This window comes from Sus scrofa, chromosome 13 (genome assembly GCF_000003025.6).
Source record: "Sus scrofa isolate TJ Tabasco breed Duroc chromosome 13, Sscrofa11.1, whole genome shotgun sequence".
In the NCBI taxonomy this organism is placed as follows: Eukaryota; Metazoa; Chordata; class Mammalia; order Artiodactyla; family Suidae; genus Sus; species Sus scrofa.
The window spans coordinates 91,800,792-91,824,948 of NC_010455.5; positions in this window are offsets into that span (position 1 = coordinate 91,800,792).

Sequence of the window (24,157 nt, forward strand, 5' to 3'; positions counted from 1 at the left end):
GCTGTGGTGTAGGTCGCAGACATGGCTTGGATCTGGTGTTGCTGTGGCTCTGGCGTAGGCCAGCAGCAACAGCTCCAATTAGACCCCCAGCCTGGGAGTCTCCATACGGCGCAGGTGCAGCCGTAGAAAAAGAAAAAAGAAAAAAGACCAAAAAAAAAAAAAAAATCTATGGGATGCTGCAAAAACAGTGCTTAGGAGTTCCCATCATGGCTCAGTGGTTAACGAAGCTGACTAGGAACCATGAGGTTGTGGGTTTGATCCTTGGCCTTGCTCAGTGGGTTAAGGATCTGGCATTGCCGTGAGCTGTGGTGTAGGTTGCATACGTGACTCATATCCCTCATTGCTGTGGTTCTGGTGTAGGCCAGCAGCTACAGCTCGGACTAGACCTGTACCTCCACATCCACGGGTGAGACCATAGAAAAAACAAACAAACAAAAACAGTGCTTAGAGGTAACTTCAGAGCAATACAAGCCTTCCTCAAAAAAGAAAATTCTCAAATCAACAACTTAACCCACCACCTAAAAGATTTATAAAAAAAGAACAAATAAAATATATAAAGTCAGCAGAAGGAATAAAATCATAAAAATCAGAAAGGAAATCAATAAAATAGAGATTAAAGTAACTATAAAAAAAAATCAATAAAACCAAGAGCTGATTCTTTGAAAGGGTTAATAAAATTGACAAACCTCTGGCCAGATTCACCAAGAAAAGTAGAGAAAGAATTTAAATAAACAAAATTAGAAATCTCAACAAATACAGTAGAAATACAAGAAGCCATAAAAGAATGCTATGAATAATTGTATGCCAACAAATTTGACAACCTAGAAAAAATGGACAATTTTATAGAGATGTACAGCCTGCCAAAACTGAATCAAGAAGAAATAGATCATTTGAACAGATCAATCACTAGAAATAAAATTGAATATATAATAAAAACACTCCCTACAAACAAAAGTCCAAGACCAGATGGCTTCACAGGAAAATTCTACCAAACATACAAAGAACTTATACACACCCTTCTAAATTATTCTAAAAGACTGAATAAGGAATACTCCCAAGATAATCTATGAAGCCACCATCACCCTAATACCAAAACCAGACAGACAATACCAAAAAAGAAAATTATAGGCAAATATGTGATTAATATAGACACAAAAATTATCAACAAAATTTTATCCAACAGAATCCTATAACATATAAAAAATATCACACACCAAGACCAAATGGGACTTATCCGAAGTTCACAAGGATGGTTCAACATATGCAAATAAATCAAAGTCATATACCATATTAATAAAAAAAGTCAAAAACCACATGATCATCTCAATAGATAAAGAAAAAGCATTTGATAAAGTCCAACATCTATTTATGTTAAATACTCTTACCAAAGTGGGTATAGAGGGAATATACCTTAACCTAATAACAGCCATTAATGACAACACCACCGCCAATATAATACTCAATGGAGAAAAGCTGAAAGCCTTCCCACTAAAATCTGGAACAAGACAAGGATACCCACTCTCACCACTTTTATTCAACGTAGTATTGGAAGTCACAGCCAAAGCAATCAGACAAACAAAAGAAATAAAAGGTATCCAAATTGGAAGAGAAGAGTTAAAATTGTCCTTCTACGCAGATTACATGATACTATACATAGAAAACCCTAAGGACTCCATAAAAAAAACTTCTTGAACTTACCAATGAATTCAGTAAAGCAGCAGGATACAAGATTAACATTCAGAAATTGGTTGCATTTCTGTATACTAACAATGAAATATTAGAAATGGAATACAAAAATACAATATCTTTTAAAATCATACCCCCAAAAGTTAAATATCTAGGAATAAACCTAAGGATGTAAAAGATTTATATACTGAGAGCTATAAAACATTAATCAAGGAAATTAAAGAGGGCTCAAAGAAATGGAAAGCTATTCCATGCTCCTGGATTGGAAAAATTAATACTGCAAAAATGCCCATCCTACCCAAAGCAATCTACACATTCAATGCAATCCCTATCAAATCAAATTATGCATGACATTTTTCACAGAACTAGAACAAATAATCCAAAAATTTATATAGAACCACAAAAGACCCAGAATTGCTAAAGCAATCCGGAGGGGGAAAAAACAAGCAGGAAGCATAATTCTCCCAGACTTTAGATAATATTAGAAAGCTACAGTAATCAAGACAATGTGGTACTGGTACTAAAACAGACATACAGACCAATAAATCAGAATAAAGAACTCAGAAATAAACCCACTACCTATGGTCAAATAATCTTTGACAAAAAGAAGTGAGAATATGAAATGAGAAAAAGTCTCTTAACCAAGTGGTGCTGGGTAAACTGGACAGCTGCATGTAAATCAATGAAACTAGAACAAACCCTCACACCATGCACAAAAATAAACTCAAAATAGATTAAAGACTTAAACATAAGACACCATCAAAATTCTAGAAGAGAACATAGGCAAAACATCCTCTGATATCAACAGTAAAAATATTTTCTTAGGTCAGTCTCCCAAGGCAACAGAAATAAAAACAATAATAAACCGATGGGACCTAATCAAACTTACAAGTTTTTTATGGTAAAGGAAATCATGGTTAAAAAAAAGGCAACCTACAGAATGGGAGAAAATAGTTTAAAAAGATGCAAGCAACAAGTGCTTATTCTCCAAAATATACAAACAACATAAACAACTCAACAGCAAAACCCCAACAACCCAATTGAAAAATGGGCAGAAGACCTGAATAGACATTTTCCAAAAGGCACATGAAAAAATGCTCAACATCACTAATTATTAGAGAAACGCAAATCAAAGCTACAATGAGGTACCACATCACACTAGTCAGAATGGCCATCATTAACAAGTAAACAAATAATAAATGCTGGGCTGGGTGTGGCATAAAGGGAACCCTCCTTCACTCTTGGTGGGAATGTAAGTTGGTACAACCACTACAGAAGACAATATGGAGGTACCTCAGAAAACTAAATATAGAACTACCATATGGCCAAGCAATTCCATGCCTGGGCATGTATCCAGACAAAGCTTTCATTGAAAAAGATACATGCATCCGTATGTTCACTGAAGCAGTATTTTCAATAGCCAAGACATGGATACAACCTAAATGTTGATCAACAGATGAATGGATTAAGAAGAGATTGTACAAATACGCAATGGAATACTACTCAGTCATAAAAAGAACAAAATAATGCCATTAGCAGCAACATGGATGGAACTAGAGACTCTCATTCTAAATGAAGGTATGACATCCCATACCTAGAGTCTAATAAATGGTACAAATGAACCTATTCACAGAAAATAAAAAAACTCATGTACTTGGAGAACAGACTTGTGGTTACCAAGGGGGAGGGGGAGGGAGTGGGATGGACTGGGAGTCTGGGGTTAATAGATGCAAATTATTTCATTTGGAGTGGATAAACAATGAGATTTTTCTGTGTAGCACAAGGAACTATATGCAATCACTTGTGATGGAACATGAAGGAGGATAATGTGAGAAAAATTATATGTATACGACTGGGTCACTGCTATACAGCAGAAATTGACACAACACTGTAAATCAACTATAATAGAAAAAATGCGAATAAGTTTTTTTTCTAGTTTATGGTAATTCCCTTCTTTTGTTAGTTTGCATTTTTTAGAAATATTTTTCTATAAAAAATCCTTTTATTCCTAGTTTGCTTAGAAGTTTGTTTTCCCCCTGTTGTCTTAACATTTTTCAAATTTTCTTTTTACATCTATTTAGACCTATAGTAATATTTCCTTCTTCAATCTTGAGATATGTTATTTGTGATTTTTCTGCTTTTTACTGTTTAATCTTGCTAGGAGATCAACATCAATTTTTTAGATTTTGCAAGTAATCAACTTTTCATTTACTGATCTTCTCTTGCATGTCTGTCATTTATTTTGTCCTTTTATTTTTTATTATCTTTATAAATACTTATCTTTATTTTTCCTTCTTTACTGTTTCTTGAATTTAATTTGGTATCTTTTTTCCTTCTTGAGAAATACCTGAACAATTGATATTCATGTTTTATTTCCTAATATATTAATTTAAGTTATAGATTTCCCTCCAAGCACAGTTATAGCTCAATTACATCTCAATATATTTCAGTTATTATTCAGTTCAAGTATTTTAATATACATTATAGTTTCATCTTCAAATCATTAGTTATGTAGAATCACGTTGCTTAATTTCTAGATGTTTGACAATGTTCTTTTTTATTGATTTCTGTTTTTATTCTATGACTGAGTAATGCATTTGAATTGTTGGAGTCCTTTAAAATTTGTTGAATTTGTCTTTTTGATCCAAAATATGGTCTATTTCTAAATATTCCACATACACTAGCCAAAATTGTATATACTGTCATTCTTTGGTGAATTCTAACAAAATAATGTATTTATTTTGTTAATGGTGTTGCTCAGATTATCTATAGCCTTATTACTTTTCTAGATTTTTTTTTAATCAGTTATCCAAAAGATGTGTTAAGTTCTTCTTCTCTAATTGGAGATTTGTATATCCTTCCTTTTAAACCCCCTTCATGATATGCTTTACATATTGTGAAGTTCTGTCAGTAGGTTTATACAATCAAATTTTTATATCTTCCAGGTAGATAGATACTTTTATTATCAGGAAATATTTCCTGCTTTAAAGTAGATCTTACGTGACATTAGTATAGCAAAATCAATTCTCTTTTGGTAAGTGTTTGTATTGTATATCTTTCCGGGTCCTTTTATATATAAGACGTATTTCTTTCTCATGAGCATATGGTTAAGCTTTCTTAAAAAATATTTTTATCGTCTATCTTTTAACTAGAATATTTAGGTGATTTATATTTTAATTTATTTGATATACTTGGGTTTATATCTACTATATTATTATTTGTTTTATTTATTTCCTTAGTTTTAGATTCCTTTGGTTCAAACTTTTGCCAAGGGTGCCAGGCCTTTTTGCCCAGTGTCAAGTCAGTCATTGCCTTTGAGTTCCTGTTGGGGCTGGGAACATAACCTCTAGGTGGAGCAGGTTCCCTAGTTGATTAAGGATAATTCTTTAGATAAGGGAAGCTGTGAGCCATTAGAAGGAAACAAACAGCTGGAGTGCAGGTGCACTGGTCAATTAAATGGGATCTGTCCAGGGTACCATCAGTATTTGTTACTCTAATTTTATTTAATCTATTTTTTTTTACATTTTTACACTTGACGACTATATTTTCTACTTTTAGTATTTTAGTGATTACTGTAAAGATCGAAAGATATTTCCTAGACTTATTAGGCCTAATATTGTTCTGTCCAACATGGTAGCCACTACTTGTGGCTTTTGAGCACTTAGACTGTGGATAGTTTGAGTTGAGATTTGCTGTAAGTATAAAATACTGAATACTGAAAATTTAGTATTTAAAAGGTAAGTAAAATATATCATTAATATTAAAAATTGACTGTATGTTGAAACTTTCATATTTTTGGTTGGATAAAAAACATTAAAATTGGAGTTCCCGTCGTGGCGCAGTGGTTAACGAATCCGACTAGGAACCATGAGGTTGCGGGTTCGGTCCCTGCCCTTGCTCAGTGGGTTAAGGATCCGGCGTTGCCGTGAGCTGTGGTGTAGGTTGCAGACGCGGCTCGGATCCCGAGTTGCTGTGGCTCTGGCGTAGGCCGGTGGCTACAGCTCCGATTCGACCCCTAGCCTGGGAACCTCCATATGCCGCGGGAGCGGCCCAAAGAAATAGCAAAAAGAAAAAAAAAAATAAAATAAAATTAAAAACATTAAAATTGATATTACCTATTTTATTCTTTCTACTGTGGCCACTAGAAAATTTAAAATTATATATGTAGCTTGCATTATATATGATAGGACAATTCTGTTTGAAATAAACTGGTGCTTTTACTACTTCCCAAACAATACTATAACCTTACAATTTTTTATTTCCTCTTACATTTTGTTAATGTAATTTTATTTTATTTTATTCTACTTTTAGGGCTGTACCTGTGGCATATGAAAATTCCCAGGCTAGGTGTTGAATAAGAGCTGTAGCTGCCAGACTACACCATAGCAACACAGGATCCGAGATGTATCTGTGATCTACACTACAGATCACAGCAACCCCAGATCCTTAACCCACTGAGCAAGGCCAGGAATCAAACCTACATCCTCATGGATACTGGTTGTGTTTGTAACCTGCTGAGCCACAATGGGAACTCCAATGTTGTACACATTTAAAATTTTCTATATATTTAAACCCCATACATATCATTGCTTTTTTAAAAATATGGTTGATGGAGTTCCCGTTGTGGTGCAGCGGAAATGAATAAGACTAAGAACCATGAGGTTGCATGTTTGATCCCTGGCCTTGCACAGTGGGTTAAGGATCTGGTGTTGCCATGAGCTGTGGTGTAGGTCACAGATGTGGCTCGGATCTTGCGTTGCTGTGGCTATGGCGTAGGCCATCAGCTGTAGCTCTGATTTGACCCCTAGATTGGGAACTTACATACACCACTGGTGTGGCCCTAAAAAGCAAAAAAATAAAAATAAAATATATAAATAAATAAATAAATAAATAAAATGGTCATTATTCATTTCTATTTGCCCCTGATTTTATTTATCTTTCCATCGGTATCCATTCCTTCTGCATATTCCTATTTGTTCTGGGATGATTTTTTCTTCTGTGTGAAGAATTCCCTTTAGTATTTACTTTATTTGAGTTTTTTTGTTAATAAATTCTTCCAGTTTTTGTTTACCTGGCAATTGTTTCTCTCTCTTTTTTAAATAAGATATCCAAAGACCCATATCTTTTATTTCTTTTTGCCTCCATGCATGTGGGAGAAGAAAGTGTCATTTAACATTTTGTGACTCCAAAACTCATGAAATTTGATATGTTTTAGAACACAGTGATGTCAATTTAATACCTTTACCAGGACAACAAGTTATGGAATAAACCAATCAATCAGAATTACAAGCACTTTGGAGGTGAAAGTGTGGTTGTTGTTTTTTTTTTTTAATATTAGTCATTGCTGAGACTATTGTACAAAGTCTCTTTATTAGAATTAAATTTAACATGGACATGATGCAAAATAATGCTGCTTTTCTATAGCTTTAGTGAGAGAGGATATACATATATTTTTTTTAAATCTTGCTGGCATTTCTTCACAAACATTAGAAAAGTCTAAAGGTCTACAGTTTTAAGGCTAAGTATTATCGTTTTACTAATTAGCATTAAGAAATTAAAACTTGGAGTTCCCGGCATGACTCAGTGGTTAATGAACCTGACTAGTATCCATAAAGACATAGGTTCAACCCCTGGTCTCACTCAATGGGTTAAGGATTCAGCATTGCCATGAGCTGTGGTGTAGGTTGCAGATGCGGCTCAGATCCCATGTTGCTGTGGTTCTGGCATAGGCCAGCAGCTATAGCTCCAATTCGACCCCTAGCTTGGGAACATCCATATACCACAGTTGTGGCCCTAAAAAGACAAAAGATCAAAGAAAAAAAAAAAGGAAAGAAAAAAGAAATCAAATCTTGACTGAGGAAAAACTGACAATAAGGGGAAAAAAGGAGAAGACAGCATATAATTAGATCAGAATACGATTTAAGCAGGGCCAATGAATCATCAGGATAAGCCTGCTGTCAGTAATTTTGGAAAAGTTTCTATTCATATCATTCTTATCTCCTCCTGAAATTATCCTGCTTGCATATAGCATTTGTAACTACCCTGGATATTTTGCTGAGCTGATGCTTATGATTTCATTGTAAAATGATACAAAATACCTAGGTTTTTGATAACCCTGTTGAAGAGCTTAATCAACCAAGCATGAAGCCTGCCCTACCTATTCGGTAAATAAAAGGTGAAATAAAATGTGTTGTTATTTAAATCTGATTTAAGAGGCTTCTGTTATTTGCCCAAATATCCAATGAAATGACATTATAAAGGAAATTTTTTTTAAAAAGTAGTAAACCCAGTGAAATTATTGGCAAAGGAAATGAGATAATATTTGAATAAATCAGGCTCTGTATTTCCCAGAGCAAGGGTTCAGTGTGCACTGGGGTAATTTACAGGGAGTGGTTAACTGAATTAAAATATGAATGCATTAGGAAGGAAAAAAGTACCAAAGTGCTTATTAGTTCATTGAGGGAATTTAAGTAAAAAAAGTCATTGAGAGAATTTTAACAGTTTTGTGGAATAGAAGTGAATTTTGGTCTGAACTGTGTAATTTTGGTTTGAATTGAACTAATGTGATGCTTTAATTTGCTTAAAAAGAATAGCTAACTTTCACTACTTTCACTACTTGGATGGGTGATTTGTTTTATGGGCATTGAATCAGATTTTCTTTTTTTCAGTTTTTGTAGGCTTATATAGGATTATAGGTTTGTTTTCAAATTGACACTTTATGCATTAGTTTTCCTGTTAACATTTGCCAAAACTCCTCTAGTGGCCTATTGTCCTCCCAAATTTCAATCTCTAAAGACCTAAGGTCATAAATCCCAGAAAACACTAAATGAATTATAATGTGGTGTGAAATAGATACATAGTTAATGTAAACTAATTTTTGAGATTCTAAAAATTGAGGATTTGGGGCTTCAGATCATAATGTATCAGCTATCGTTAGTGTTTCAGTTAGACACGTGTCAGAGACAAATAAAGGGAATTAATTTGAGCATATAAAACTATTTTGGAATTTTGTAATTTACTTCTATATATGTCTCCATCAAGATGGTGTTTTCTGTTCTGATACTGAATCTCCAGAAAACATCACTGGGGAGTATTCAGAACAGGGTGCAACAGTGTTCTTTCCTATGTTCTGTGGCTCTGTGGTTGATCCTCCCCACTGTCTTAATTCCATATGTTTCCTGGGTTAGCTGTACTTTCTCACTTTTTTTCCCCTACAACAACCATCTCTCCCCTTGAGGATTTATGAGCTATTCACAGAGTCTAACAACAGTGTGTGAAACTTATGTTGCAACATAAGGAACCTCACTGTGAGACCTTATTACAAGATTATAACCCTGTTTCTGATATGATGTACAAGTTTATGTCAGTTAGGACTTCTGTAAGTTAATCATCCATGCATTTAGTAAATATTTACTGAGGACCTACATGCATTGACCTCAGTGCTAAAAATATGATGAGGAAAACAAACTCCCTGTCCTCATGGGGTTTATATCCTAGTGAAGAGACAGAGAACTATAAGCAAATAAAACAAAACAATTATATAATATAAAATCAAGTAAGCATAATGGAGAAATTACAAAATATGGTACGGCGGGTAGAGAGTGACAGCATGTTATGGGAAAAAATCATGTGAAATAAAACAAATGCAATAACTTGTGTTTCCTTAATAATTTTTAAACTATTTTTTCTAAACTTTTATATCTTTATATCAGTAATATTGGGAATATAAGATGCAGAAATCACAACAAAATCTTTCATTAAAGATTTTTCTTTAAAAAAGAAAAAAGAAATAACGGGTAAAAGTAACATATTTTCCTGAGAAAATCAAAAGTAATCCAAAAAAATTTTTGCTAGATTTTATTCAGTAAAATTTCATGGAAAATTCAGTGAACACTTGCTGAAAGTCTCCTCGGCTCATTGTACTTTTGGCTTCTACAGAGTTAGAGATCATCTAAAGCTGGAAGAGACTCAGTTTCCACAAATGAAACCAAATGGAAATGGTGGTAGAAGCATACTGTCTTTCCACAGACCTTCTGAGAAAGGCAATGAAGTTTGGTTTTATTTAATGCAAACATATCATCACTAATTTTCTGCTGAGGATGTACTTGACAGTGGTCTTACATGCATATATACACAGATATATAGCAGTAATATATTTAACTCAGCTGACCACAGAAGCCTGTGTTTCCTTTAGAAGTGGCTGAAATACTAAGGAAATTCATAGTCGATCTTTCCATAGTAAAAATCTCCATTGCTCTTTTGGCTACAGAGGAAGGATTCACAGGCACATTTGTCTGCAGTTGTAGGCAGCAGAGTGTGCTCTCTATTATTACACAGTCTGAAATATGACAAAATATTTCACCTTTTCATGTCATGCCAGTTGGAAAAAAGGTTTTTTAATGGGAAAATCACTGCCTAAATCATTGCCAGAAGTGATGCAAATGAACCCCAGAGGACTCTGCACCATGATTGGAACTTCTAGTTATTAAAGTAAATGGCCATAGACCTGACCCTAGTTATCCCTTTATCAATTAATCTAAGGGAAGGATTTTCTTTTTTAATCATGGCAAGGAGTATTTTTTAGAACTCATGATGCATTTTCTAGAATATCCTCAATGGTGATCAACTTTTTCCCTTGGAAAGAAGACACTTCAAAAAAGAAGAAAAAAGAACAATACCTTGGAAGCTGATTTTGAGAAAGAGCATGATCATGTTGGACAAGGTTTTTTCTTTTATAAAAACCATAAGAGCTTGTAAAATAAAGTGGCTAGCTTTCTAGTGCAGCTGGGGCTAGGGTTAGAGTTAGGGGCAACTGTTACCAGGAAAGAGCCCCTGAAATATTTCAAGCAATGTGAATATTATTGGAACAGACCCTGAGGGAAACCTTTGAAAGATGACATTCAGTACAGTGCAAACATTTCAATATGCATCACAATCACGCCTCAAGTAAAAAGGGTAACAGAATAAAGTAAATCTAGCATAGTACCACAGGGAAAAAAATGTGAGATTGAAAGCAGTATTCCTGATAGATTGTTAAGAGAAGCATCATGGCCAAGATGGGTTAGATTTTGCTCTTAAAGAATACGTTAGATTTAGATGTATAGAAAAGGAACTGTATTCCACTTCATGGATGGAAAAAGAAGCAAAGAAATGCAAGGGAGATTTATGAAACAGGGAGTAGGTTAATTTGCCTGAAGTAATTTTTCATGTAGAAAAGAAGCAGCAAATAGGTGTCATTGGTTATATAGCATTAAATTTGGACTTGAGTGTCAGGATCTCGAGGAGTTCTGATTTATATTATGGTCAGCGGAGAGTTATTGAAGGTTTTCAGTAGAATTCTGGTGTAGAGAATGTAGGCTATTAGGAAGAGTCATCTGGTAATGGAATGGATTGGAGAGAGGGATGCCAGGTGTGGACTCTAAAGGCAGAAAAGATTGTGATGTGATAAAAATCTCTCTTGTGATGGCTATCATGTGCTGTTGAGTGGGAAAAAATAATGAAAATATACATTTCTCACCCCTAAAATGTCAGAACATTCATAGGTCAGTATATATATATACTGTGTATATCTTTAGATTTATATATATGCATCCTATATAGGAATATAAAGGAATAATATACCAGGAAATATATAATAGTTCAGAAAATTTTCCTGTAATTTATTTATTGTGGGAAATCATTAATTCCACTGTCAGGCAGTCACAGCAGAGATTTAAAAAATATGAATGTCTTAGTATGCTCCAAATATTCTTTGTTAAAATATTAAAAATTTCATGTTGCATTTTATTATTGAAAAATATTTTTTTATCAAATACTAAAAATGGTTTCTTAACTAGTACTTATTAACAGCTGCAAAGCATCATGCTCAAAGTTGTGAGGAAGAAAAAAGGAAACATAAGTAGAAATTAAGTCTAAGGAACTGATTCTCTAGAAGAAGAGATGAATTATACCAGGTAAGGATAATTCAAGGGCTAAGTTGCTGAGTTCCAGCTAGACAGAAAATGCTAAACAGACAGGAAAGAACATACGTATTTATTTAGGAAGACTTGTTGGGGAAATCGCACTGAAGATTGGCCTGTAAGAATGAAGCTCCGAAGAGAGGAAGAATATTGCTTTGCATATTTCTTTTTATTTACTGTTTGTTGAAAGATGCAAAAGTTCTGGGAATGTTTTGGCAGGGGTAAAAATCCTTCCACTGGCTATGCAAATATGTCATTCTGTTTCATTACATTGGGAACACTGCTTTAATATAAAAATTTTAATACACTTTTAATATAGTTTATATCGCTATGTGAAGGAATTAAAGGTCTTTTAATATGTAAAGATAAATTAAATAATATATTTCCTAAAGTGGTAACAAAGCATAGAGGTTAAAAGCATGAACTCTGGGGACAAATAGCCTGGGTTCAAATCCTAGCTCCAGCCCTTACCAGCTGTGTGACTTTGCCAAAATGATTGAACTTTTTATGTGTGTCTTGGTTTTACTATATGTAAAAAGGGGTTTAGAATAGTGTTTACCTTGTAAAATATTTTGAGATTAAATTATACACACACATATCACACATAAGGGGCTGGGATTTGATTATATAAGGGTCTGGAATTTGATTTTAACCTACTTACAAGCTGATAAGTTACAGTTATTGTTTCATGGGTGTTGGCAAAACATATAAGATTCCTGGGTCTGAGACAAAGGACTTCACCATTGATGGTCAGCAAGCAGCATAGGTACAAGGTTTGTATCAGCTCCCTGTCCTCCAATTCCAAGGGAGGTGATGCAGAGGATCCAAGTAGACATTATGCACACAGTGGGTTTATGTTGTAGCCAGGGAACCCTGAGCTTAGGGAATCCACCTGTGTTAAAACAACCAGTAAGTGGGCTTGCTCTTGGTCCTAATGGGAGATATTATCTCATTCCTCAGCATTACTTGCTGCAAATACAACCTTGAGAAATGGCTTGGGTAATGGCCTATTAAGGCCTTACATTATTGGCTAACCTAGCAAGGTATGTAGGAGCATGAAAAACTCATGAAGGACTATCTCTCTCAACTGTGTAAATATTAAAGCCTCGATAAACAACAAGGACCTACTGTATAGTACAGGAAACTATATTCAATATCTTGTAATAACCTATAATAATGAAAAAGAATATGAATATTCTTTCTCATATTCTTTTCTATTATATATTCCATTATACACCTTTTTCTATCACACCTCAAGTAAAAAGGGTAACACAGAATAAAGTATATCTAGCATAGTACCACAGGGAAAAATGTGAGAATGGAGGCAGTATTCCTGACCAAACTGTTAAGAGAAGCAACACAGCGAAGATGGGTTAGATTCTTTCTCATATTCTCATTATTTTCCATTATATATTATTTCCATATAATATATATAATGAAATTATTCTATTCCATTATATATATTATATATATAACTAAATCACTTTGCTGTACCCTTGAGACTAACTTAACATTGTAAATCAACTATACATAAATACAAAAATAAATTTAAAAAAAGACTCAGTGAATATACACTATTATCTTACTGAAGAATAGTCTATATATCCTAAAATGTAGTTCTTTGAAAGCCCAACTACTATGAAATAATCAAACTTTAATTAAAAGTTTGAGTATTGCAATATTTAGGTATAGGTATACATTCAGGTAAAAAGAATTACATAGAAATGTGTTTCATATTAACATGTATTTCTCAGAAGTGGAAAAATTTAGAAAAATTTGAAATTTTGTTTCTGACTGGTAGCACTTACCTGCTTTGGGTTCATTTGTCAGTTTGACAGAAGTTTAAACACTCTGTCAACATTTTATTAATTAACCCAAAGTATAACAATCAGAATGTAAAAATGATTAATTAATGTTATGATAGCTTTTTGTGAGAGAGCTAGAGGATATTATCACCATTTATACACAGCAAATTATGTCTGGAGTTTTTCTTTTGATTATTATGTTGCTTAGGACTTTAGATTTTTAAACTATTTCACAAATGCTTGCACATATGTAGACATGGAAAATCATCAGGAAAAAAATATATATTTTGCCTAGAATAGGACAAAGACATAGTTCCAACAAATATTTGGAAAGCAAAAGAAAGTCCCTGACCACTTAGGAAAGATGAAAAAGGAAAAAATGGCAAGTAAATGTAATATTGGTAAAGGAACAATTTTAGAATATTGAGTGTTTCAGCTATTAAATCCTAGAAAGGAATGATATAAGGGAGATTTTAACAGAAAAGACTGTTTTAACTCAAAGATTTTAACTCAAAGTTGAAAACTATAACTATGAAAGACTATTAAAATATTTCTTAAAGAGAACTTGTTTTTAAAAAACTTGAAAAGAGAAAGTCTGTTTGCACAGACTTTGATGAAAAAGTTGATAATATTAACAATAAATAGAAATTCCAGATAAATTTCATCTCAGAGAAAAAACTGAGGAACAAATAGGTTGGGGAATTAATTCGGCATATCAGATGAGACTGCTTCTTACAGGCTACCTTCAACTGGGTCAACTATACTTTGCCTCCAGTCTGCTCTGTGGTTTCAGTTCTGTCCTGTGGTTAAATTTAAGTGGCTTCTATGTGGTCTGTACCATGTTACGTGTTGAATTGATTCACCATTAATAACACTATTTGGAAGCCTTGTACTGGAACTGAAAAATCCCAATAACATGCCCAGATTGATTTTAAGTCTTGCTGGCTAAGCTACAGAAGACAGTCTGTGAGTATAATGTCACAAAGACTATTTTTTTAAAGGGAACTCTGAGTTGAGTTTCTAAGGTTCCACCATGTAACTACGTAAAAAATTCCATTCACCATTTCCATGTAAACTTGGGAGGTATTATGAGTATCAAACTAGAGAACTGGCCATGCCAACCATGTGATTCCATCCATGGTTCAGTAGGTTTTACACAGTACTTGCACTTTCTTCCCTGTTTTGTTTTAGTGCCATTCTATTTTATTTAGCTGAGCCATGAGTGACAATGAGCTTGCTATCGTTGGTTTTTAAGAAACAGTACTATAAATCAATAGGCCAAACAATGTTTTCATGGGAGAGGGCACACCATCGAAAACTCATTTACTAGATGCCTGGTAGCTCCAGTGTAAAACACTTATTAAGTTTACTTATTTTTGGATACCTTGGACAAGACAGGGCTGTGTACTTGAAAAACTTTTATTTCTGCTCTTGATAAAGGATAAACAAAAGACAAAATGATAATAATGTTTCCCATATAAAGAGGCTCAGGCTAAATTAATTCAAAACAAAGAAATCATGGGGTCTATGTGTGTGTCTGTTTTCTGCGTAAGCCCCCTTACACTTAGGCCTTGCCACAGTTGCCTATGCATTTCTCATAATCTCCATCCTCTATTGCATTAGTATCTTAGAAGACATATGTTCACAACACTGAGTGTACCTTGTGTTGTACCCCTCCCTCAGGCCACAGCTGTCTAGACCAGAATTGGATAATAGACCCAAGTTATGCTGACCAGGTTTTCTTTCCCTTCCAAGAACTGGAATGGGTCACTGAAAAGCTGACAATGAGAGGACATTAGGCATGTAAACTAAATGAACATATTAGAGTGAATGCTGGTTTAGATGCCATGACATGCAAGGCAGAACAGATGGGGAATTTGAAACCACATGTAAGGTTTGAAATCATGTGGAAAGCTGGGTAGTTTGAATAAGCTCTTACTGATTGAAAGGTAGAGATGCACTTCCAGACTGCCAGTGGTTCTTTACAGAACCCCAGATAAGTTGTGTAACTACTCTGAGTTTCTAGTTTTGGGTTGTATTTTTTTTTTTCTTCAGTAAAATAAATGAGTTGAAACTGAGGATCTCTGTGGTTCCTTCATGTTGCTAATTCTGCCCTCCAATGACAAGATTGTCTTCAATACAAACTATTTTAGAAATAGTAGTCTTCCTGTTGGGAATCAGTAACAAAATGAACCATTGGCTTCATTCACTCATTTGACAAGTATTTTTTGAGTTTATACACCTTTAGGCACAGTGTTATGGACACAATGAGGAAAATGGATACATATTCTGCCTTCATCGACCTTATAAATTAGGCACATTAATCAAATAATCATTCAAATATGTAATTTAAAGCTTTAGTAAGTGTTGTAAAGAATACGGATGGAGATTTGGGACAGGATCTAACAGAGGGCTTGGTTGCTCTGGTGTAAGGTCCAAGGCAGCTTCCCTGAAAAAGTAACGTGCAAAGCAAGCACCGAGAGTTGAAGGAAAGTATGTAAAGAACACCCAAGGAAGAAGAACACCCAAGGCACAAGGTCCAGCTTTGGCAAAGGCCATGGAACTTCTTAACAGTCATAATTAGAAAATATAATTACTTGGAAACTTTCATTGCATGCTGTTTTGTTTTAGGCTGACACACAGAAACCTACAACTGACAGGAAAGACTCTGGCATGCCAGAGTCCCCCAAATTATACATAGTAGTGACTTTATCTATATGAAGGCACAAACTAAAGTATTTTGGTGAAAAGTTCTTCCTGGAACCCATGAAGAGAACAATAGCAATAATAAAAAATTTTACTGGTGCAAATGAGAAGTGATTCTTTTTTGGAGGGTAGATGAATTCTTTAGCACTTTAAAAACATTTATTCTCAAAGGATGAAACTAGACTACTGTCTTATGCGAAAATAACTCCTAATGGATTAAAGACTTGAACGTAAGACCTAAAGCTACAAGACTCCTAGAAGAAAATATAGGTGGTAAGCTACTTGACATCAGACTTGGTGATGAGGTCTTAGATCTGACTCCAAATTCAAAGGTAACAAAAGCAAAAGTAGACAAATGAGACTACATTAAACTTTAGTTTTTCACAAGCATCTGTACAGCAAAGAGAAATGTCAACCTATTGAATGGGAAAAAATATTTGTAAATCATGTATCTGTTAAGAGTTTAATATCCAAAATACATAAAGATCCCATACAACACAACAATAATAACATATCTGATGGAAAAAATGGACAGCGAATCTGAAGAGCCATACTGGTGGCCAACAGACATATGTAAAGAAGTTCAACATCACACATTATTAGGTAAATGCAATTCAAAACCATAATGAGATATTCTCTCATGCCTGTTAGAAGGGCAACAATCAAAAGACAAGAAATAACAAGTGTTGGCGAGGATTTGGAGAAGAGGAGACCCTTGTTAGCAGTGTAAATTGGTATAGATACTATGGAAAATAGTATGGAGATTCTTCAAAAAGTTAAAAATAGAACTGCTATATGACCCAGAAATTCTACCTCAGGATATTTATCTGAAGAAAATTAAAACATTAATATAAAGAGATATATACACTTCTATATTTATATATGTATATACACACATATACATATATTCATACATATGAATACTAATCAGCTATAAAAAAGAATAAAATCATGCCATTTGCAACAACATGGATGGACCTTAAGGGAATCATACTAAATGAAATAAGTGAGACAAATACAAATACTGTATAATTTCACCTATATGTGGTGTTGAAAAAACAAATCAGGAGTTCCCACTGTGGTTCAGCAGTAACAAACCTAACTTGTATCCATGAGATGCAGGTTTGATCCCTGGCCTTGCTCAGTTTTTAATGATCCAGCTGTAGTATAGGTTGCAGATGTGGCTTGGATCTGGCATTGCTGTGGCTGCGGCATAGGCTGGCACCTGCAGCTCTGATTTGACCCCCTAGGCTGGGAAATTCCATGTGCCATGGGTTCAGCCCTAAAAAGCAACACAAAAAATATCAAAATTATAGGTCCTGAGAACATAATGGTAGTTGCCAGAGAGGGGTATTCAGAGGTGGGCAAAATATGTGAAGGGGGTCAAGAAGTAAAAACTTCCGTTATAAAAAGTATAACTTCCAGTTATAAAATAAATAAGCCAAAGGCTGTAATGTACAGCATGGTGATTATAGTCAATAATATTATAGAGCATACTTGAAAGGTGCTAAGAAAGCACATCCTAAAAGTCAAATTTGTATGGTGACAGACAATAACTAAAGTTATTATGGTAATTATTTTGCAATGTATCCAAGTATTGAATCATTATGTTATAGACGTGAAGCCAATATATTGTTATATGCCAATTATACATCAATAATTAAAAAAAAATTATTCTTAACCTTTTCTTCCCCACATCTGGGTTTAGAGTAAATTGTATAGCAGTGCTGGGGTACTAAAGCTTAAAATCTTCCTGCAAGTATTATACATTTTTATGAGAAAATTCTCATCATAGATTGCTGACTTTTGGGACTATATCTGTAAACAAGTTTTAGCCTTTAGGTAAAATAGTGCTTGCATTGTAATCTAAAGGGAGAACTCAATTGTTTGAACATGATTGACATGCTAATGCTGAATGATTTGCCTAATTATTTGATCCAAAAATACAAGTTTGGGACATTATTAACACAATATTTGCTAACTGGGTGGATGGTGGATTCATTTGTATTCATCATCAAAATTGCTATGTCATTGATAAAATCTCAGTTTAACAAAAATTATTGATTAACTGCTGTGTTCTAGGCATATTCTAGAGGCTAGACATAGATAAATTTCACATATGAAAGGCAATAGAAATCTAGTACTAATAAATACAATAGGGAGTTCCCGTCGTGGCTCAGAGGTTAACGAACCTGACTAGGAACCACGAGGTTTCGGGTTCAATCCCTGGCCTTGCTCAGTGGGTCAGGGATCCGGTGTTGCCGTGAGCTGTGGTGTAGGTTGCAGACGAGGCTCAGATCCCGCACTGCTGTGGCTCTGGCGTAGGCTTGGCAGCTACAGCTCCAATTGGACCCCTAGCCTGGGAACCTCCATATGCCGCGGGAGCGGCCCTAGAAAAGGCAAAAAAAAAAAAAAAAAAAAAAAAAAAGCTACATACAATAAATGTTGACTATTCAAGAAGGAAAGTTCAGGTAAATTACAGAAGTGGTAAACTGGTTATTCTGATGTCTATTGGGTGGGGGAAGGAGCAGCCAGGCTTTCTAGAAAGGATGTATGCTGAGCAGTTTGTAGCTGTGATCTCATCAAGCAGAAAAGAAAGGGATGTGCTCCAGGAAGGAAAGCAGCAAGTAGACATAGAGAAAAGATTTTGGTTGCCAAGAAGGAGCAGGGGGGAGGAATAGGGTGGAGAGGGAATTTGGAATTGATAGATACAAACTATTACACTTAGAAGGGATAAGCAGTGATATCCTACTGTACAGCACAGGGAACAATACCTAATCTCTAAGGTTAGAACATGATGGAAGACAGTAGGAGAAAAAGAATGTATATATATGTATGCCTGAGTCCCTATGCTGTACAGCAAAAATGGTACAACACTATTAATAAACTATATCTTAATAAAAAAGTGGGATTTAAATACTCAACTATACCACATAAGGGTTTTTCCAATAACACTACTGACTCAACATAAAAAAAAAAAAAAAAAAGGCTTGCAGTGTGTCAGAACATAGTCCATCACAGAGCAAAAACTACCTATGTGTCTGGGATGAGAGAGGGGCTGAAGGCTAGAAAGGAAGGAAATGAGGCTGAGACCAGGCAAGGGGCATGCTGAAAGGACCTGGCATGATGGGCCAGAGAACATAGGTTTGTTCTTTAGTCTGAGTGGTTGGAAATTGTTGCAAGATTTAAGCAGAGAAGTGGATAGCACATTAGAGATTAGCAGTATTCCTCAGGCAGAATGGAGTCTGTTGTCAAAACACTAGAGAATAGAAGGTAGATTGGTATGTGAGAACACTGATTTTAAAATTAGGGGTGGAAAACTATTGCCCTTAGGCCAAGTCTGACTCACCACCTCTTTTTATTGGGCCCAGGAGATAAGAAAGGTTTTTACAGATAAACATTTTCAATTGACTTGATGATAGGGAACACTAATCTTCAACCCCAATTATGCAAAATTTTTGTCCCTGAAAATAATTCTATTTTTCTCATTAGTAGATCTCTGTAATAATTTTTTCTCAATCATTATTGTATCTTTAACTTAATAAAAGTGAGAAAAATTTGTTTTCTGTTTTGTCATATAAGCACATAAGGTAACATCCTCAAATTTTCCTCTTGGCTCACAATGCCTAGAATGTTTACCATCTTACTCTTTCCAGAATAAGCTGGCTAGCTCCTAGTCTAAATGAGAAATAATGAAGATAGTATGAAAGGACAGGAGGAAATGGACCAGACAGTTAGGGCCATCCAGGTGTGAGTCCCTGTAAGAGAATATTAATTTTCTGACTACGCATTGGTTGATTTGGAAAACACAAGCATGTAAAAATTATGTTTTTGCCATGTATACAGAACAATTAGTTGACTGAATTCATTATTTTCAATCAGTTGTAGTATCATGAAGTTGCAACTTAAGATCAATAATTGTGCATTTTAAAAAGGGATTTATATCATTTTTATTATGTTTAAAGCAGGTAGATAGAATTTACTCATTACACTTTAGATTACCTAGTTCCTCAGGTAGGCAGTTTTCATTAGAGGCAGTTCTTTTTGCCAGTTTCTTACACTTCATATTCATGCATATGTGACATGTATGTGTATATAATTCAATTTTCTTTTATTCATACAATAATGCACTCTACATGCTGACTTTATCTTTCTTTTTTTTTTTTTTTTTTTTTTGTCTTTTTACAGCTGCAGGTGTGGCATATGGAAGTTCCCAGGCTAGGGGTCTAATTGGAGCTGTAGCTGCTGGCATATACCACAGCAACAGCAGTGCTGGATCCTTAACCCACTGAGTGAGACCAGGGATTGAACCCCAAACCTCATGGATACTAGTAAGTTTTGTTACCACTGAGCAATGTCAGGAAATACCATGTATCTTTCTTTTCCTAATTAATATAACTTAGAGTTGATTTCATATCAATTTCTATAGCTATCCCTTATTAACAGGTACATAGTATTCCAACACATGGATGCCATGGATGCTAAAGTAAATAACTGTGTACAAACAGCTCTATGCATGTGTAGCGAGACATGTTTCTACAATGTTTTCTTAGCCTCTTTGCTGAAAACTCCATCTTGTCCTGCTTTACTTTATCCCATCTTCCTGCTTGAAAAACAGTCACAGTGATGGTAAATGACTTAAGCTTAAGAACAAAGACCTAAAGGCATAAGTTATTCATAGGGTCAGCTGAATGAAGACATAATGCATTGGTCTAGGCACTCCAGACCTGTGCAGATTGGCATGCAGTTTGAACAAGCATGATATGTCCTCTAAAGAATAAAAGAAAGAGGAACCTCATAGCCAAATGGTTTTTGAGCGGGGTCCTTAGCAGAATATGCATTAGCAAAGAGAACCAAGGTGCAAACCTAGGCACATAGGGTTCCGCAAATAGGCATGCTGTTTGCAGAAGCACAGTGAGGATTCTCTGAAATGCTATGCATAGATAGCTAACTCAAATGCTAATGATTGTTAAATGCCTAAAAGTCAGGGTAAAAGCTTAACCATCTACCAGCTATGTGACTTTTAAAATAACAAAAGAATTTATAAAATAATTAAAAAAAAAAAACTATATTCTCTGCCTATAGCCCCCTCCTCACTTGACATAATCCTAAAGAGCACAATAAAAGCAGTGTGGTTTCTTAAGGCAGTGCTCTTGGTCCCTGAGACCTTGACTCCCCCGGTTGGTTCCCACCTTTACTTAAGACTTAACGTCTCTGTGTTTTGTTTTATGTTAACTTTTTTCCTTAAGTTTCACCGCACCCTTTCTTCAGCCCCATCCTGCTGAGCTGGTCTCGGCATGCATGTATTACAGGGTTTCTATTTTAAAAACTTCTGAGAATGTATTTATATGTATGACTGGGTTATTTTACTGTACAGCAGAAATTGGCACAACATTGTAAATCAATTATACTTTAACTAAAAAAAAAGAAAAAAGAAGAAAAACTCCTAGAATTTCAGTGCAGAGGATATTTGTATTTTAAACTGGTAACTATTGTCAAATTGACTTTCAAAAGTTGAACTAATTTACACCATCCCAACTAAATATCATCATTGTATGTTTTCTTATCTCTTTGTCAAAATAGAGTAATAGTCAACTTTTAAATCTTTGCCAGATTTATAGCTGAAAAAAACAAAGCATTCCCTTGAAATCCTCAAGTACATTTCTCATATGATCATGAAGTGGAACATCTTTTCATGCACCGAAGTGTCATTTCCTTTTCTTCGAATTGTCTGTTCATGTTCTTGGCTTATTCTTCTATGAATCATTTTCTGTTTTACAAATAAAACTATTCTTAAAAGTACTTTGTCAAAGAAAGAAATCCCATTCAGGCCAACCTTCATAGACGGAAAAAACCCATTTTGTTCAAAGATTTCAATTACTTTACCAGAAAACAAGAATTGTCCCAGTTAGCTTACTTTTATATCACATTCTGTGAGAGAGCCACACAAATCTAGCGATCTATAATCAATATTTTTTGTGACATTGCCTCTATAGTGAAGCAATGAACCAAAGTCTAAATGAGTAACTTGAGAAATAAAGATCCAAGGTAAAGAAAAAGTTAAGTAAAAATCCTTTTAATATAACAGAGCCACCAAGAGGACTGGAATAGTAATCAGAAGAGACTAGCCAATTTTAATTCATGCAGAACAGTTGAAAATTATGCAAAAAATACATCTGAAAGAAGAATGGAATTTGGAATTAAAGTACATATGCACACAAATTTATTTGAGTAAATTTCAGTCGTCTCACATTGCCTTGGGAAAAGATGCTTACCAAATAAAAAGCTGTTGCCTTGGCTCAAAGAACCTGTGTTAAATGAGATGGAGGTTTAATGATCAGACTGCTTTTTGGAGACCTGTGTTCTCTGCCTATGTATAAAATTTCATGAGGTTTAACAAATAGGCTAAAATCCAAAATAAAGTTCCCCAGAGGGGCGAGTTTGAGCTCAACATCCAACATAGATGCTACGATAAATAACTGTTTCTTTCGGTCAATAAGTTATTGAAAATTACAGAGATCTAAATATATATATGTACCTCCATAGACAGAGAATAAGTAACAAGACACCCAGGAACATGAGGGCATTGAACTAAATGAGCTCTGGATTCTGTGCTTACATCAGGAAGACCCTTAAGAGAAGCTCAGATCCAAGTTCTGGCATATGTTCCCTTAGGGCAGTTAACCACAGTCTTGAGAAGTTTTCTTCCTACAGGAAAAGGTGGCTAAATACCCTCTCAAATATCTTTCTTGAGGAATCATGAATGTCAAACACATGTCATCACCCAAGGAGCATTGTTATAAATCAAGTTAAAGCCTTGGAAAGAATTTCCTACTTTTATCAGTGGCATTTAACTAGCAACACTTAAAAATGAAAACAAAACTGGAGGCAGACTAGGGGCACATGTATTGTGACTTTCTCTGGTAAGGCAGGATTTATTGTGAAATTTTTTGATGTTTTCATTTAAGAATAGGAGTGGTTATTCTGATATTTTCCCCATAATAGAAATTTGATATCATTAACTACATATGGAGAATTTATTGGGTAATCCATTTATGCATTTTAAAATAAAAACATATATTGGTTCAGACTCCTTTAATGGTTTATACTTGATGCTCATGTAAATTTGGCATCAACCCACCACTTCGTTTCCTGTGCTTAATCATTCAATGCTGAGTCTAAGAAACTAAATTTTCCTTGGCAAACTGCTATTCCAAATGGCCCAACACTTCATGTGTGGCCTTTGAAAGATTCCAGATCAGAAATGAAATTCTGTCATATTTAAATTCTATTTCTTTTAAAATTTCCAAATAAGTGATGGATTTTAGTTGGTTTATCACATCCACGATGTTGGCTTATCATACTTACCTAACAGTTTATTTCATGCTCTCCTATCTCCTCTTTCCACTTTTCACCATCTACTTCATTTTTCATCATCCTCTAATCATCTTTTCCTGAGCAAGGTGGTTCCCTGCCACCCTCCTGCCTATTTCTTGTCCACCCCACACACCTTCACACACCATTTCCCCCCATCTTCGCTCTTTTAAGTGACCAGGAACTTCTGAACATTATTGTGACAGCATCCTGGATAACTGAAGTTCATGGCATTGTAATTATCCATTTAAGACTTTATATAAGTCTACAAATAACAAATGCTGAGAGGGTGTGGAGAAAAGGGAACCCTTTAACACTGTTGGTGGGAATGTAAATTTGCACAACCGCCATGGAAAACAGTATCGAGGTTCCTCAGGAAATTAAATACAGAACTACTAAGTGATCCATCAATCCCATTCCTAGGCACATATCTGGACAAAACTGCAATTCAAAAAGATGCATGCACCCATGTGTTCATAGTAGCAGCAGTACTCACAACAGTCAATACATGGAAACAACCTATAGGTTGATCTACAGATGAATGGATTCAGAAGATGTACATACACATGTACAATGGAATACTACACAGAGATAAAAAAGAATGAAATAATGCCATTTGCAGCAACA